At 34.7% G+C, this 20,060-nt stretch overlaps 1 long non-coding RNA gene across 1 annotated transcript; it reads left to right on the forward strand.

Annotated features, from left to right (window-relative positions):
- Positions 1-2,575: 2,575 nt before the first annotated feature.
- On the forward strand, positions 2,576-20,042 carry LOC113494518. The gene is made up of 3 exons (XR_003400656.1): positions 2,576-3,590; positions 13,576-13,580; positions 20,032-20,042. It is a non-coding gene; the product is annotated as an uncharacterized LOC113494518 (long non-coding RNA).
- The last annotated feature ends 18 nt before the right edge of the window (positions 20,043-20,060 follow it).

Here is a 20,060-nt window from a genome sequence, read left to right on the forward strand (position 1 = left end):
GCAGCCTTGCTACAAAAACTTCATAAACTGAAAGCCAGTTTCACAAGGTAATTTAATCAGAAGTAAAACAGGGAGTTGCCTCAAGCACCAAATAATTACATCTGTAAACGACAGATGAATGTAAAAAATAGTAATTTTAGCACTAATATTGATATCATTGGTTAAGCATTGCATCACAATTACTTCAAAAAACTTGTTTGCCAGTTACTGTATTGAAGATAATGATATGCTGTTAACCCATTACGGAACTTAAGAATAATATAGATATATAATAAACATTATACTAATTTAGTTTGTAGGTAATATCAAAATTAAAGTGTTTGAATCAGTATTTTTCGTATGATTGCAGGTCAAATTCTTGAGCATAATCTTCAGTAAAATTTGTACGTTAAGACATTAATAAACTAGGTTCTGATAAAGCCGTTCCTTTTGTTCGCATACCTTCAACAACAAGCGAACTCTTGGTGGTTTTGGCCATAGTGCAAAATGGTCGGTAGACCAGGCCACGTTTTTGAGCTTAAATAGCGTCTACCTTCGACTTGAAGAAAAAGATCTCGAAAAACACGTCCGGAAAACCTCTACATTTTACCAATGCATCTAAATTCGAGAAGCGTGCAGGAATTTTTACCAGGACAAAAAAAGGAGGTAACGAAATTGTAGACCGAAGCCTCACCTACCTAAAATGTAAAGGAAATTACTAACTACGAATCTGTTACGTCTCATTCCATGCGTGTCCTATTTAAAAACGATATAATTATTAAACTGCGTATTTGTTTTTATCAATTGTGACGATTTTCAACAAAAACATTTAAATACTAAAAAGCGGAGCTATAATTTGATTGGTCGATTATCACGTTGAACGATTTCACGAGATTAGGAGGATAGGTAGGTATATAGATTCCCGATTATAATAAGCCACTATATATGAGATTGATAAAATGATATAGGTATAGATTACATATCTCTTTGTACTTATTCCAAACTATCTAGGAGAATTTCCTAAGCCTTATCCATACTAATATTATGAATCAGGAGGTCTGTCTGTCCATTGAGCTTTTCCTTAGTGTTCATAAAATTTTGTTGGTATTGTTTTAAATTCTAAGAAACAAACATATTGGTGACATGTCGCGAAGGCGTCATGATCATCACGCTGGTTTTCTTAAATTTTCGTCTTTCTGTAAAAACCTTTTATCCTCTATCTTATTGAAAGTGCTGAATATTCAAAAGTAATTTTATTTTAGTATTTAAAATGTCTAAAAATAAATTAAATAATAGCAAATTTATTAGGAACATAATATTATTTCATTAGTTGAATTAAATCCTAAGGAAGTCTTAGTAGTAAGTCATTTCTTACCTTTAATTTAAAATTATAGATATTATATTTATTTATCTTGCAGGCAGGTGATACCTCGAATCTCTGCTAGTTCATTATTGTACTTTACTCTAATTGTCATGTCCATTTTTTTTATTATATTGATGATCCAGAGAATAATTAATTTAATCACTTTATCAGGAACACATATCTATTTAGAAACCCTTTAAAGCGGTAACTTTTTTAGGATTCCCTCATACATTTATAACTTAGATATTTGGGTTCTAATCACGACGTGCAGACAGACTCCTGTAGTACTACAGGTGTTTACACCTTTAATTCACAGTAGGCTTAAAAAATAAACAATATGAATAATATACCCCAAAGCGCCAAATGGGATCTAAAGCCATCAGATTTTTTTTACTATTAATTATTACAATAATTTCAAGAATTCTTTTTTGTATTGTAAAGTTGTTTCGACTCTACATTTTAACAATTTTCAGAAGTAACGGCAAACTAAAGTACAATCTTAACAGAATTAAGAAAATCTATTCTTTTAATAACTCAAATGTATGGTCTCGATGCCTACTAGATTCTAATTGGGTTCCCAATACTCTTATGAATTGGTGATTTATTTTATTTAAGTAAAGTATTGCATTATAATGAGAAATATGCCATTTATCATCTAGCATTTTCAGGTATTACTATGAATTACGAAATTTAACTACAAAACCTCGAAATCCTAACTCTACATTTACAAAACATAACCCCGTTAACATCTTTTAACAGCATATTTTGTTGCGTTTAATGAAAAAAGCACTTCAATAATTTTGTTCAAACAAATTACAATGACTAAACTAGTTTCAAAAGCTCACGGAACCTAAACACTTAAGTCCTTCAACGTTTTAAAGTTGCGCACACGCACACATACACAATCGTCATAATAATCTATTAGCTACACAATTACATAAGTTTTTTAAGCAGTCCTGCTTATTAAATAAGAACTCTATGCGCGCGCCATAGAGATTATTTTATCTTACATGCGATCAGTAATGACGGGTGATCCTGACCCCTGATTTCAATATACAAGCAAAACTCTGTTACTCCGTGTGTATTGCATGAAGAATGCCAAACTTGAATTCAAATCATTTGTACCTACAACGAATCGTTCGTTTTTATTTTATTATTTATGAAAGAACTAAATACTCATGAAATAATTACATTTCAACACATTTATTGCTGAAATATTTAACTTATCATGAGAATACAAAATATTTGTTTTTAATGTAGGGCTACGTTACGTCTATATCTACACCCAAATACCTACTCTTTCTAAAATATACTATGAGCTAATATTTTCATAATACAAAACAAGAAGTTCGTCAACGATAATTTTGATTGAAATTCGCGCCAAATTTTATTGCGTGGAGTGCTTCAGCAGGTGATTATTACTATCTACTATCTATATTTGAAGATCTTCCCAAAAGAATATTCACATCACTAAGATTTCGCTGATATTCTCTGATGTCAAGATTTAATATCAGTAAAGTTTTATCAAAAACTTTCAGTTAATCGCGAATTAAAATGCCTTGTGGTGGCCAATCTATCAATGGAGCCTCAACCGATCAGAAGTCGTTGTGGCGTGATAGAGCTGGCTCCTGATTGGTCGAAGTTGACGCGATATCTATTTCGGTCGCAAGCCAGAATGCGCGCGCTGTAGCTACGGCGCATGTGTGCGAGCGATACGTGCGGCATCGATGTGTGCGTGTGTTGTTGAGGCGCGCTCTCTGTTTACAGCGCGGTGGTGTGGCCGGCGAGCGCACGCATTCGACACTGTGTATCGTGCGAAATCGAGTTTTCCGGCGGCTCTCGAGCTGCTTTATCGTTTATGGTGTTTTCCTCACAGTTAACTGGTGCTAATATATGTCACACGTAAAGAAAACATTCGGGATTTGTGTTAAAACTCAGTTCCGAGCGTACTTTTGGTGCAGCTCATAAAAATTATTCGTGTTTTCGGCGGATGCGATGAATAAATTTTGCAAATCGAGTCTGTGTGTCGAAAAGGTTCGTGAGAGCTATGTTTTGATCGGTCGGCGTGTTGTGGAAGTGCCGGGCGGTGCAGACGCGATACGACTCGCGGCTCTCATCCTGATCTCAGTGAAACTCAGGCTGTGCTGCAAGTTGTTCTCACTGCGAGTCCTGGGCCCAGAGGACGTGCTCGCCAGGACCACGCACCAGGACTTGTTGGACCGCCATACAGTGCCTGGCACGTGCTGAGGTAGGCCCGAAAACCCGTGACCTTGGCTTTTTCGCTTCGCTTTACATCTAAGTGGTACATGAAACGGATGCTAATATACCGCATTTTCTTCTTCAATATAATCATCGTTTTATGTCTGCCAAGTACTTAAAGCTATCCTTTTCTAATTAACACCGTCGTGGTACTCCACGAACATGTTTCTTAGCACGATGCCGCTAATCTTTCATATAATTTATCTTTAATGTGTATTCAAGTTAGTGTTTATACCAGAAACATGTTGTATATATTATTTATTATGTAAATATATAATCACACTTATAAAACTTTATCACCAAATCTTTATATCAGGTACGAAATATACGTCAATTGCTTCTTCCTGGAAGACTCTACATTTTTCTTCAGATGACTTGCATGAGTTTATTGTGTTATAAAATTATTATACATTTAATTTTGTTAAATAATAAAATATCTACAGGCAGATGCTGATATATTCGAACATGAAAGTTTTCAGCATTAGTACTCGTTTCAGTAGTTACAAGCCCCTCGTAATCAAATTGGCGGCTCGTCCGCTATGAAGAGAATCTCTAGTCAGTTCGCCAAAACGTTTACATTCGTGTTAAATGCATTTGACCACTCCAGTTGATAACGACAGATAAATATGAAGACTAACTAGATAGTGAATTGTCGCATTCCGAACAAATTGGTGAACACATGGTTAAACATTGATATCAGTATTAACTGCAAAATGCAGGGTGAATGGCGTGTTTTGTCTAAGCAGAGGTTTTCATATAACTACGAAAAGAAATTAATTATCGATACTAATTATGGGAATTTGAGTCATTAGAGCGCTATGAAAACTCGATTTTAGTGAAACAAAATCATGCATGGAAAGAAAAAAATATTAGCATATGGCTAATGTTTCCGTTCATTTTCCCGAATCAATTTGGAAAAGTTTGTCTTTCAGTTCTTTTTTACATATTAATTTCAGGGAAAGGAAAAAAACCGCCGATTCATTGTCACATGAAAACCGTTGACCGGCTCTTTTGCAAGTTATCAATATGATGTTATCCTTACGTAATGATTTGGAGATTAGATTATTGTCGCTTTATGGCTTCCGTATAGTTAAAAACCCACTAACACCTATGATTGAGTTAACATACGGTCAATACCAACCATCTGTATTCAATAATTTATAGAAAAAAACTGTTTATTTCCAAGAAAAAATATTTCTTAAGAAAATATTACACATAAGTGGCAAAAATCTATTTCATCTAGATTGTAGGCCTTCCTTATGGAGTCACACAGTCTTCTGAAAATATATTTCATATCATGGATTCGCTTGCTCATCTTCTCCTCAGTACGTAGATGGCATTTTTATATTAGGCTTCTACTTCAGAATATAATAATCTACTTCAGAATATAATAATATAGAAGAAGTGGCAGGTTATAGTCTATCGAGTCAAGTAATGGTAAAAATCCAAACGGTGTTCATTAGGAGGTGTTGGATTATATTATAATTCTTTTACTCAAATTATGGTAGAGTCTGCTGTGGACTCTACCATTCTGAACAACAATGCAGGGCAAATCAAATTCAAATAATAACAAGATTCATTATAGATTTGAGGATTTTATCTTAATTTTATAACTTACATTAATAAAAACTAACGCGGCTGAAATTTAAAACAAACAATGTAAATATGTGTTTGCCGTCGCCCGTCGGCAATTTAGTTTGGAAATACGTTTGATATGAAATCGGTTCCTTATTATTAATACCTTAATAATAATTTATTAGTTAACAATATTCTGCAATTAAGAAAGTTTTTTTATCGCTATATTTTCAGTTAATATAAGAATTCTGGGACTGTATGTTTTCTCTATCAAATCGAACACAACATGACATGAAAATTTTATCTTCCGTACGGTTTAAAGAAGAGTAAGATCCATATTCCAAATTTTTTGGAACTATAAAAAATGGTTTTTCATAAGTTAAATGTTCATTATAATATACGTCATTTAGGTAATACAATATTCATTGTATTAGTAAAAGGCAATTCTAATACCAACCAGGAAAAGCAAAGCACATCCTTAAACCTTATGTGTTTAAAAGTAGCAGATTCATAATTAAACTAACAATACGCGATTCAATAAACGATACAGTGCTTAATAAAAAATAATTTTATTCTAAGCCGTTGCTCTACCAGACCAAATAATTTAGTTTTAATTACAAGGAAGGTCAATTTATTATTATAAAATATTGAAACAGACTTTTTCGCAGGATATAGTGAAAAAAAAAACAAATATCATGACGAAATAAAGAAATTAACCAAACATCTAAGTACTTACAGATTCAGTTTCCTTAGCCACACAAGATAGTCTTTAAAGTCAAAACCAGCAAATATCACACACTATATCTCCAACAAATGTCCTTATTCTGTAAACAATACCAAAACGTATTTACTATCGATCGTTATGTAAAGTAAAGCTAAGTAATATCAAGTTGCGTCGCGTACTCACTGGCGCCGGCTGCCGCACAACAATACCGTTCAGAACAATGAGGGAATTAACGAATTTCCAACTGATGAATTATATAAGTGAGTACGTGCATTGGTGTTTGATAAATGGACTAACTACTCTGCCAGAATAGGCTGCCCGAAACGCGTTATAATTTCTATTAACTCTATATTTTTTTTGACGATTTATTTTCCTGATCTATTTTTTTCTTGATACTCTGTAGGTTCCTAAAGGTTATGTTTTGAGGACCTATGAGTCGTTGAAGTTTGTTATGTAACAATTAAGTATGCATTTACTGATTATTAAGTTTATATTAAGTCGGCTATAACCACCCAGCTTTAATTGCATCGCCATCAAAAACAAATAAACGCAATGAATAATAGATGAACATAAGCAAAACCTCATTACGTTAAGTTTATACAACCAGTTATTTTAATGAAACACTATATTTTAAACAATAACTTGAGAATTTTATGTATTCGCGAACCTTACAAACCTTTTAACAACATTTTTGACATTGAAGGTTGCTACGCGCATGAATGAATGCAATAAAACGTATATCGAACGCTTATTCTGGAAATAACGTTTACAAAGCATTTACACGAAATTCATTTCAATGTTTAAATCTCATAAAAAAATAAAAACGATTGGATATTAACTGTAGGAGGTTTATAATTTGGGCTCATCCCAATATGGCTGCCGATAAATACTATTCGATGTTAAGACGATCTATCGACGTATTAAAATCACGAATTAACTATTCTCCTTATACAGATGATGAAGCATGGAACGATCAAATTATATTCTGATAAGGGTATAATGACGTTTTGTTTAATAATTACAACGGCAATGTGTGCCAGAGGAGTTATCGGCGACCGTTCGTTACAGGATAAAAGCGTTTGTACGCGTTGTAAGATTATGTTGAGAGTCCTCAAGATAACAAATATATGAGGAGTGTGAAGATAAGAGCGTCCAGACTAAGCCTGCTTCTCACTGCTCATCACGATTATAAAACCAGTCTTAAAATATTACGACACCTCATATCATGCACTTCGAGATTTTGTTTTCATTACCATGTTCTATAATATTTGATAATAACGGTAAACATAATATTAATAGATATATTTCAGTGAGATAACATCCGAAATTAGTACTCTGTTGCAGTTCCTGCTGTATAAAAACGTGTAACAATATCACCCGCCAAAGACATTATGTAATAATTTGAGACACTGAAACAATACGATGTAATCATTATCTCTTTTTAACGCAGCTATAATATAAACACATGATATAGGCGCTTAAGTACTATTACAAAACTGGTCACTCATGAATGGTCCTCCGCCCACACCGCCTATGATTTTTTATAGCATCCGTACATCGAAAATAATCGTTTCAACAGCGGCCCCCGTCGCAATAGAGGTCACTAGATCTTTATTATCTCAAACTCCAATATACAATGCAACAGACAAGTTAATGAAAGCCGGACAAACATAACCCAAAACAAGAATGCTGTGACACAGTTTGGTAACAAAGGATAACAAAACAACGTCTCGAAATAGAATATTTGATGTTATAACTTATTTCTAAGCGACAATACGGTGACTTGAATACCATATTGCACTTAACGCTAAGAGTGCACACATCCGTGATAAGAACGTTCAAGCAGCACACTAGAATCAACTTGGCCTCCACACATCTGAATGGATGTTAATTAGTACGTTTGTTTTAACACTTGAACATTCAAAGGCGCACACATGCACGTGTGCCACTCGCACCATGTATAATGAACCTTTACATTTAACTGCTGCTGATTGGAAAATACGTAAACAAATTAGACGAGATAACGTTCCATTTTTCTAAAATTATTATACATTATGACTTCGTGCACTACGTGAGCTGCAACGCGTTCGCTCAAAATCTCTAATGAGTAGAATGTACCAGAAAATCTGAATCTCAACGCCAGTAGTCTCAAAATGTTCCTTTTGCTTACAAAGTTTTTGCCTTCACACTAGAGTTAGATCGTGAGAATTACATGTTCAAACATTTGTTATTTTAAAAATTGAAACAGTACTTAATCACTTCCTACAATGTACATTACAAAAGGGCGGAAGTCATGCGTTTACAGAAATAATAAATTAACGCTTTTGGTGTTTCATTTCGATGTTTCTTAGTGAGTAGCGACCTTGGCAGAAGGTCAATTCAACTCCGGTGTTTGGGAGGAACACCGCGCATCGTTGCGACACTCGCATTAAGACTTGACAAGAGTCTGTTTGTTTTTGTTTTGTGTATTCGGTAATTTTCGAGTGGACGTCGATCACTTGAAGTGGGCAACGAAGGACGATCGTCCGCACCCACGCATATTAATACATCAACAACGTCAAAATCTTGATGGAAGCGTCTATACATAATAGTAATCATGAAATAATGAGTAGACAATCATAATAAATGTTGATGTTGTTGTGGTTAGGAAGTTTTTTTTTTTAATTTAGATAACTAGTGTATAAGCCCAAATTTATTTCAACGATGTCTGACACATACTTTTTTTATAAGGTTTTGGTTAGTTGGCACAATTACTTAGGTGCCAGCTCCACTGTTTCTTAAAATCAACGTTGCAACGGTGCTGGCAAAATATAATAAAACTTATAGACCGTTCAAAATCTAGACGCAAGAAACTTGCCGATACCAAGTGGAACAAAACTTTAGAAGTTCGTTATTATTGGAAGAACATAAATATCTTGAAACAATGCTATGCGCAATAAGAAAAGTAGCCATGCTTGCTTGGCCGTCATTTGTTGAGCAAGGTTATACAAAATGACAGCAGCTTCAATAATTTGCACGCGGCATTAATTTCAGATTCCTTTTTGAAAGTAGAGAAGATGACCAGGCCAGAAGAAGACCAAGAGACCGTCTTTGTGGCTTTATAAATCTTAAAAAAGGCTTTAGAACGAAGAAAATAGTCAAGAAATTAGTTAAATCTTTCATTTATTTATATACGAATAGATTTAATCTATTGATAGCTCATTGAAAACGTCAAGTTATACAAATAATTGATTAATAAACCCGTTTCATTAACATAAACTGTTTGAAGGGCTGCCTACAGTTCAACTTTTTATGGAAGTCTATTATTAAAAGGATTGTTATTTATAGATTACTATATTTGATACGTTACGCAACGTTTTTTTTAAGTTAATTGTGTTCCTTGACCCTACGATAATACCTCAATACCTACATAATAACACCTGATAATCGTGTATTGCACAGATTGGAATAATTTCTGAAAAAAATGTAACAATGTTGGAAGTAATGAGTTTATTGGTGAGTAAAGTTCAGCTTCTTAAAATATTATTAAGAAAAGAAAATGTACCTGAAACGATCAACATTATCTTTATTATTCAGTAAACATTACACTTATTTCAACAGTGTCTACGTGCAACAGTATACATCTAGCCAATGGTCACACGTTTCCCTACATGTAGAGCCAAGTAAACGGACTCACGGATAAGATTGTTTGTTCGAAGCCAATATTTGACATCTCACAAACGGGTCAGGCGTAGACGGGTCGGACGGCCATTTTGCAAGTGCAAATTTTCCAAGATAAAATAATCAAGGAGGGCTTAATTATGATTAAGTGATTAAAATACAACCAATAAATTCACGGTACGAGTAAGGCCTTCGTGTACCTACTTAAGTACTTAATATTGCGTTACATGTTTTGCCGAGATATTGAAAAACAGATTCGAAAATAATAAGGTTTAATCGATGTTATCGGGATAGTAATGAGGAGTTTTATCATGATTTATGTATACTATATGGAACGTAAGGCGACTCGATGACTGGTATTATGACAGATAAAGGGGATGATTTTCTCTACATAACAGGAGGGCGTGAACACTTATGAATATCAGTTTTATTAATAAATATAATGTGAACATGTCGTAGGACAAAACCGAGTTATATAATTTTTCGTCACATATAAATCTAAACTAAAAAAGGCCCTTAAATAAACTTTTGGTTACCCTGTAGTAAATAAACACGTTCCCATCTTACTTTAAACATTATTTAAGTTTACAACTGGTGTTTATTTCGGACATTACTACCGTGGAAAGATTCCGGTCCGCCGGCAGATGGGACTGGCACAAACAAACAATACCACTTTAATTCCGCTACTGATGCGTAATAACTCCGCGGTGATCAGTCGAACGTGTTTTCTCCGATAGTATAATAATCTCTTCAATTTGTTAATTTGACTCGCTCATCCAAGTTATTTGCATTTTATGTTAATTCGATCGAGCGAACATCTAAGCGTGTATGGAAATCTTTTTCAATTTATTGATCGGATCGAACTCAGCAACAAGGTTCGTAGCAAATTGTCTCTAATCTCTACATTTCAGTAAATGTAGAGACATTTTATTTGTATCTTATATAACTAATACTGTTATTAAAACAGAAGCAGATTTTTTCATTAAAAATCTCGGCATCAAAGAGTCCGCTTAGATAAAGAAAGGAGTGTCTGTCACGACCCGAGACTGTGCACAATGTAATCAGGTTACAGGTCGCGCTAGGAATGTCAGCCTCTTATTGACGCCTCTAATATAATGCAACATATTAACCTTGCGTGCTGTTTAGGCGTTCCATTTTCGCCACAGTTATATCCAACTGTTTCTAATGAAAAACGAAGCTCTATTTGCTAAGTGGATATTTGCAACGTAAATAAAAATTAGGGCGAACTGAAGGTCCAATTAGAGTGATTAATGTCGGTTATAAACACAATGTGTTGGCTCCTGTTATGATACTACTGGCGATTCTGTGTTATGTAGAAAAAACATCATTCAAAATAAATGAACATGTTAAATATATTTTTTAACACGTCAACTCTACTTTAGCTATTCGCCAAAAGCAAACACGAGTAAACCTCAAAGAACACTTGAACACTTCAAGGCCGGGAACTCGTGAATTAGTGCAGTGCCGTGGAGCGCAACTGGGTCGATCGATAGCGCACTCTTAATTGCGATAAAAACTGCTTCTCTGTATCAGGCCATTAATTCTGTAATTATCGCGCCGTCCGCACATCAAACGAGCCGACGACGTCGCCGCGACAAATTTGTACAGCCTCTTCAAGAATGTCAGTAATGAGGTGAATATTATAGACTTATATCGTACCGTATAATATAATGTATGACATACACCTGGAGCTGAGAGAGGTGTTTATGGTTAATTCTGTATTCTTTCATTACGTGAACAGAGTTGTTTTTACTGCAAGTGTTATCAGAAATGTTTTTATTGCTTGATAATATTAACGAGGGAGGAGGTTATTTACCAGTTCAACCTGGTATACGAAACATAAGATACTTTTTATGTCGTGAACTAATAGTAGGTGTATTATGCGTTGCAGAATGTAGGTCAGTGGAGGCAACGTCAAAGCGTCCATTGTTTCCATCGGGTCGCGTCCATTAGGCTTCGTGTTGACTTTAACCGTCAAACAGCTTTTAATTGGAAAGTTTACGAGTAGGTAATTAGGTAGATACATTTGGGACGATAAGAAAGCTCCTTCTGTTGACCGTAGGGTCGCGGTATCGCGTATCGGGGTTCAGCTCAATAACAATTTGTCGGCGTTCGTTGGCCACCAGGCTCTGACAGTGATAACGGCGTCGTTTTCCAACTAAACTCGAGTCGGAGGAAACCGTTTGAACCTGTTAACCTTGCCTGATAGAGATACGATTTGAAAAGACGTTTTGTTTCATTGCTTGGGTATCCAGACCGGATCATAGGCAAATATGATTCTGATGATTTACTTATTAGACTAGATTAGCAAATACCTAACGATTTACCGAAGTAAAGTAATCTTTTTATTCATAATTGACTGAAACAACTCTCTAAAAGAAATCTTGTTCAAAAAAATCCTTTTCGCTTTTATGAATGATAGACCCATGACAAGCGTAGTCATTTCAAAAAGAATCTTCTTCAAATAAAAACTAAAACCATCTATTAGAAGGCTCATCTTCACGCATGGACGTCAAACCGTTTAAATCCATTATAATAAACGATCATTAGTATAAAATGACAGGTACTACGAACATCAATCATGGACGTGTAAAAATATTTCAGATTTAACACTTTAACTTGAAGTGCGTGCCTCTAATCGTGTGAGGTCGGAAACATCGTAATTGAAGAGTACTTTATGACTGATCTTATAGTAATACAAAGTATTTGTCTGTCTATCCGTCCAAATAATGTTCATTCAATAGGCATCTTCATTCAACTGGCGTCTGTCATTTGACTATAGAAGGATTTCAATGTGATGCTGAAAACATTTATGCATGCCACAAAAATCAACAAAACCCTATTTGATTACAATAAAACCTTATAAGTATGAAAAGAACGCAAGTAAAACCAAAGGATTGAACTAGCAGTCATAAATTGGTAATATTCATAAAAAGTTGACTGCTGTCCTCAACCTCTCGCACAGGTGTGGCCAATCACGAAGTCGACCTCATTTGTTAGGATACATTACATGTTATTACATATGAGCGATTTGATTTTCAAGATATAATTGTCTGTGTTTATGTTGACCTGGTAGTCAAGTGCGCGACTTAGGTATTTAGGAGAAATGCACACCTTAAAGAAAAAGCTAATTATTCCGTATTTTTTTTGGGATAAAATTGGCAATATAGTGTTAGATATTATTCTTTTATCGGCTGTTATTCGCAACCCTTTGGGCAAGGATTTTTTCCATAATTTCCAGCACATCAGTTCGCGTTTGCGTCGCTTATCGGTCACACGTATCCCGTGTCTCGCTCTGCTAAGAAACAGCGTTTCTCAAGTTAATTGCTCCGTCACACTTCCTGTTTATAGCTACTGCTAAAAATGGTTAGTTGCGGTAGATGCAACGACGAAGTGTCCGAAAGTAACGCCGTCTTGTGTAGTGGCTGTAAAAAATATTACGACTATGCCTGTTCGGGTGTCACTGAGAGTGGATATCGCCGGTTGGGTGCTGAGCGCCAGGCTAACTGGAAATGTCCTGGATGCAAATCACCGAAGCCTGTGTCACTTGAGTTGATAATGCAAGAACTACAAAATATCAAACTTACTATTGCCCCGATTCAAGACTTAACCATTGGTGTCCAAGATATTAAAAAGGAAATAGTTGACATTAAGACCACGCTAGTTTCCTTTTCTGAGAAATTTCAAGTCGTTGACCAAAGATTACTCAAAGTGGAGAAGGCCCAAGAGGATGCTGTGTTAATGAAGAATCGAGTTACTACTTTGGAAGAAGACCTGAATGAAAAGAATCAATGGACGCGATTAAACAACATTGAAATCAAAGGTGTTCCTATGAAAGATCGCGAAAACTTGATTGAAATTGTCTCTAAAATTGGATCCAAAATAATGTATCCCATAGTGAAACAAAATATCAATTTCATTGCTAGAGTTCCTGCGCGCGATAACCGGACGAAACCTATAATCGTATCCTTTCTGAATCGTTACGTCAAAGAAGATTTCGTTGCAGCTGCAAAATCCTTCAAAACTCTTTGCTCGGCTGATATAGGCTTTGAAGATAAGGGGCGCATCTATATCAATGATCATTTAACGGTACAAAATAAAATTCTTCTCACCAAGGCAAAAAACCTGGCGAAAGAACATGACTACGAATATGTATGGGTAAAAAACTGCAAAATATTTGTTCGCAAAAATACTCAAACAAAATCTTTCATAATAAAAACCGATTTAGACTTAGGCAAAATAATGTAATTTTCGCATACAGTTCGTCATTACTATTTACCTATTGTAATATTCACGACTGTTATCATAAAACTTTGAGAATCACTTACAGCTCATTAGTGATCCTTTGTACTCATCAATGGAATGCTTTTGTTTGCGGCGAGCTCGCTACTTGTTGTTTACTACAAAATTATATTATTGTTTACACCTTTTTTCTTCGGTTACCCGTCATTATTAAGATAGTCATATTGCTTACTTCGATTTGCGTATGTGATATGCTTGTTAATCTTAATAAATATTCTAGTACTATACTTTATTTTCTAAGAATTATGCAATTTTTGGCTGGACTTATTTGTAAAGTTTTCAATATTTATGTGTTTGTGGGGTTTTGCTATGGTTTGACTACACTTATGTCTTTTACCGTCAACCTTTTATACTTACATACCTACTTTAGATACAGTAACTTATTTTACACCAATGGCTAGTATCTACTATCAGAATTGCAGAGGACTCAGGACTAAGACCAATGACTTTTATCGGAACTTATGTATGTCCAATTATGATATTATTTCGCTGACAGAAACTTGGTTGTTGAGTGATATATCGGATAGTGAACTTTTTAATGACAAGTACCTAGTATTCCGTCGCGACAGAGATTACGCGATGACCCAACAGACCAGGGGAGGTGGGGTTTTAATTGCAGTACACCGTAATTTTGCATGCACTCCAAACTTTAGTTGGAATTCTTCAGCTGAAGATATCTGGATCACTTTAACATTACGTAATACGCGTAGTAAAAAACCGATTAAACTTCATATTTGTACCATATACTTATGCAATCAAAACATGGGTAATAGTTTTTCTATACAGTTGACTAACTTTTTAACCAAACTTCAATACGCGACTGAAAATTTTAAACATGATGAATTTTTGGTATTCGGAGATTTTAATATGAGCAGTATCTTCTGGATTCCTTCTGATATAGGTCTGCAACCGATAAATGTTATTGGCCTACCTGCTAATAATCTGGTTGATACCATCTATGACTGTAACTTAAAGCAATACAATAACCACACTAATCATTCAGGTGGTATCTTGGATTTGGTTTTATGTAGTAATACTGTGTCGGTGTCGATATGCCCCGATCCGCTGGTGCCTGAAGATGCATATCATAAATCTCTTATTATCAAGCCCACTTTTATTGAATTAGACTCATTGGAAATACCTAGACGTAAAATATTCATGTATCGTCATGCTGACTATGAGCTAATCTGCAACCACCTATCTACTACCGATTGGTCAATATTATCAAACACTAAGTCGATGGAGGAAGCAGTCTCGATTTTTTATGAACTTATACTCAAACTAAGGGACACATTTGTACCAACACGTATTACGCCTAGTCACAGATATCCTCCCTGGTATAAGCCTTATCTTGTCAAAATAATTAAAGAAAAATTTAAATTTTTAAAGAAATATAAAACGTATGGTAACATATCTGATGACTATAGTTTCCGGTTACTCCGCGATAGGGTTAAAAAAGCTGAAAATAAATGTTACAAGGAATACATTATAAGTGTTGAAGACTCGATCTCCAAAAATCCCAAACTTTTTTGGTCTTACATCAAGAAGAAGCGAGGTAGTAGCTGTTACCCGTCGACTATGACCTATTTATCTCGTACTAGCAATTCGTGTGGCGGTACCACTCAACTCTTTTCTGCTTATTTTAGTTCTACTTTCCTACCTGCTACTGATACATTCTCACCGAGTTCTCACTCTGTTAAGATACTCGATACTCCTTGTGATTTATCTAACATTGAGGTAAGTAAGGATCGGGTATCCAAATTGCTTTCAGCCCTTGACCTTAATAAATCTGCTGGTCCGGATACTCTTCCGGCATTTTTTTTGGCTAAATGTGCTCGCGAGCTTTCACATCCGGTTACCATACTTTTTAGGCGTTCCTTGAATGATGGAGTGATGCCTAAGTTATGGAAATCAGCCTTGATAACACCAGTCCATAAAAAAGGGGCAAGAAAATGAAGTTACCAACTATAGGCCTATTTCAAAACTCTGTCTTTTGGCTAAAATTTTTGAGCGTCTAGTCTTTGATCAAATGTATGCATCCTTCAAAAATATAATAATTCCTCAGCAGCATGGTTTTGTTAGAGCCAGATCAACATCAACTAATTTAGTGACTTTCTTGGATTATATAACTGTTAATATGGACAGAGGCAATCTAATTGACGCTGTGTACACAGATTACAGTAAGGCATTTGATAGATTAGATCATAATATACTACTTAGAAAACTATCTGCCTTGGGTATACATGGTGATCTTTACAGATGGTTTGTTTCCTATGTTACAGCCAGGACACAGGCCGTTGCTATGAACGGATGTACATCTGATTGGGTTAAGCATTACTTCCGGGGTACCCCCAAGGTTCTTTACTAGGACCTCTTCTCTTTGTTTTATTCATGAACGACATTGGCTCGTGCTTTTGAACTCTCACTTCCTTTTGTATGCAGATGACATGAAAATTTTTCGAGAGGTTAATAAGGTATCTGATGTTTTATGTCTTCAAGAAGATTTAAATCGGTTAGATGGCTTACTGCAATCTAAACAAAACTGGATCTTAATGTCACTAAATGCAGCGTCACTAGCTTCACGAGAAAGCGACATAATTTCCTTTCTAGATACACATTGAAAGGTGCATGTCTTGAGCGTGTAAATGTCGTCAGAGATCTTGGTGTTCTAGTCGACAGTAAACTTCTATTTGATCACCATGTTAATCACATTGTTGATAAAGCACACAAAACGGCTTGGTTTCATCCTTCGTGCCTCTTCGCCATTCAAAAATATGAAGTCACTTAAAGTAATTTACTGTGCTTATGTGCGTAGCCACCTTGAGTATGCTAGTCAAGTCTGGAACCCAGGTTACTATATATATAACAATATTATTGAACGAATCCAAAAAAGATTTTTAAGATATCTAAGCTTTAAATTTAAATTACAATATTTAGATTACGACCAACAATGCACTAGACTCCATCTTTTGCCTCTTCATCTTCGTAGACAAATAGCTGATATCCGTTTCCTTCTGAAAATCGCTCAAAATGGTCTTGATTGTTCTGATCTTCCTCAGTAACTTATATTTGAACACACCTTCTAGGAGATTGCGCTCTCATAATTTACTCCATACCCCATTCTGCCACACCAATTACAGAAAAAATAGTTACTTTCCAAGAGCTATACACATATTTAATAAGTTAAACCAAAGCAACCCTACTATAGACCTGTTTTGTAGTAAACCCCACTATGTCACTAGACTATTATCTAAGGAACCCAAAATACTGTTATAATTTTATAAGTAAGTAATTTTTCGTGTGACCTGTATAATTTTTACAACACCTATAATGTTTTCTTACCATCTGTGGAAGCTTGTTAATTGGCATATGCTAGTATTATGTTGTTGATCTAATGTGTAAATATAGCCGTAAGCTCCCCAAATAAAATAAAATAAAATAAAAAATATAATAAAAAATATCCACCAGACCTTTACCTGTTTACGAGGACGGTGATCTTAAGACTATTTTCTCGGAAAATTCTATTGTTAATACTCAGAGTAAGTATTCATTTTTAATATTTAATATTAATCGATCTTATCTATCATCTTGTGATATAGCTAGCTTGTTGTGTCCCAGTATTAGAACATTTGTTAGGAGTACCAAAATAATATTATTGCAGGCTTATACAATTATAAAACTCTGTATACTTTTGCATCACATTTTTATGTCATGACATAAATAATTATAATATATTCAGGAGGTAAGCTACAACTACATAGGTAGATCTATAACAGGTTAAGCTACGCTTGATACGGTCGGTCGATGGCTGGGTGACCATATTATATCAGAGTCAGTTCGTCAGAGTTTAGAAAAGCAGAATAAATCTATATATTAACAATAATAAAATAATACTAAATATTATTAACAATTTTTATGCTTACGTTGAAATAGTATTTCGAATGTAATATCGTGTAATGTCGTTGGGAAATTTATGAAATATCTAGGTGCTGTCAATGTCTGTATATTTTATGAGATACTTATTGAGGTTTAATTATTTTTTCGACCTGATTACGGTTACAAATCAGTGCGTTGAGTAATCATAAGTGTGAGAATGTTTGGAATCATTGAATTTAATTTATTATTATTACAAAAGCCATTGTCATATTATTACAAAGGTTCACATTTTTATAAAGAGCTCTTGAAGTAAAACAACTTCGCAGCTAGTAACCAGCTATCAACGTTGGAATGGACAGTGTGATAAAATATCGAGTGACGTCACTAACCAGTACGCTTTTCACTAGCAAGTGTCGTTACTAGTCCCTACTGCCATATTTTTGAAGACTTTAAGTGGTTTTAATTTTCCTAACTTTTTGACGATATGATAAATGAAAAACAGGCTTTTCTATATTTTAGGAATTCTTGTCACGAAGACAACTTAGTTTTCTTTTCGCAAATACAATATTCATCCAAAGCCTAAGGTTTAAGTTATCTTGCTTTCTGTAACACTTCTCTTTTGTTTTTCAGGTTGGACCTCAACACACGTAGCGATGTCTCGTCAGGACGCCATCCGTCAGCTGCAACGCACCATCGCAAAGCTCAATGTATAATGCTGCGTCGCAACGCTTCTGCTACCTCCACTCGCTAACTAACCCAGTAATGTAGTGTAAACTATTCGTACTTTACTAAAGTTAGGCAGAATAGGGCGTGGACTTGGTACACTTGTAGCTTGGCTGTAGAATGTAGTAATAATAATCTGTTTCGATATTTACTTTATATCAGTGAACTAGTGATTTAATTGGCCGTAAATCTAGTTCAGTTGTGAGTGTTCCGCCCAGTATTATTAATATCTTAATTAAGTACAATATCTACAAATTGCATTTTAATTTATTGAAATGACTAAATAAACTCCATCTAGTATTTTGTTTGTTTTATACCCTTCGTCGATGTGGTGTCGTAATTAAATAAAAAGAAAAAAATTGTATAAAAATATTATTTATTTACAAAATTAATATTAATATATAAACGTTCGCTATCCTTAACTTACGTAAGTTTTATGACTAAGAAAAACATATATTTCGACAGAGCACCGCCACACTTCACACTGTGTGGTGCTGTGTCAAGGTTTTCGAAGATTTCCAAATTTGGCAACAATTGTTTTAGATAAAACTGACCGAAGAATTTAAGTAATCGAATCGTAAAAGTCCATGGCTTAGAACTCGAGCGTCTCTTCAGACAAAACCTATTATGAATCACTAGAAACACTTAAACGATGACAGACAGAAAGGTCTTCATCTTGCTCTTCAGGGATTGGTCGAAATTATTCGTACAGCATCGGCTGTGAGCCACCATTGGTTGGTTTACAGTCGATGCGATGACGCCGCGTGATGCAGCACATACCCTAACATTATCATATAGTTCTGAAGAGTTATTACAACAAGTGGAACGGGTTTAGCTTCAGTCTGTCCTTGGAGTCGCTCCTTGACATTCAGAATCCCAACTTCTTCAACGCTTTGAGGTCGACGTCGCCGTAGTAATCTTCGCTGTAAGATGACGATCACATGAATCAACTGTAGTTATTGGTTTTTATACGAACACCTAAATCATTATTTCCTTCAAGATTGAATAAAGATACAAGAACTCATTGCATTATTAACAAACGAACTGAAAGTTCTCGTCAAAATGTTGTCACAATTTGTAATAGAATTTATCTTGAAAACAATTTTGAATTTTTGAAAATAGTGAAACAAATCTTTTGCGACATTCACAAAATCTAGGTTATGCTATTGTAAAATGTAAGCGCTATTAAAATTAAAATGAAATAATAAAAAACTTTACGTAATCATTTCTTAATTCTCAGAAATATAAAGCAATAATTATTTCTTCTATTATATCATCACTCAAGAAATATTGTTTAATTTTATATTTTATTGTATAGTTGTACACATAAAGTTTTACTTACAGAAGGGCACACCATATGCATTGATTTGAATATTTAAAGATAATGAACGTACCTGGAATCCCAAGGGTGACGGTGGGCTGTTACAGTCAGTAATAAAATATGTATTAGACAGAAGTAAATGACTAAAAGAACCAAGAAAATATTAATATTATTAAAAAGTGAATGCATTGAAATAGAAAACAGTGTGATCAGGAAATAGAATGTTAGGAGAACAGTGCTACAGTGCATCACTAAAC

Source organism: Trichoplusia ni, chromosome 5 (assembly GCF_003590095.1).
Source record: "Trichoplusia ni isolate ovarian cell line Hi5 chromosome 5, tn1, whole genome shotgun sequence".
NCBI classification, from domain to species: Eukaryota; Metazoa; Arthropoda; class Insecta; order Lepidoptera; family Noctuidae; genus Trichoplusia; species Trichoplusia ni.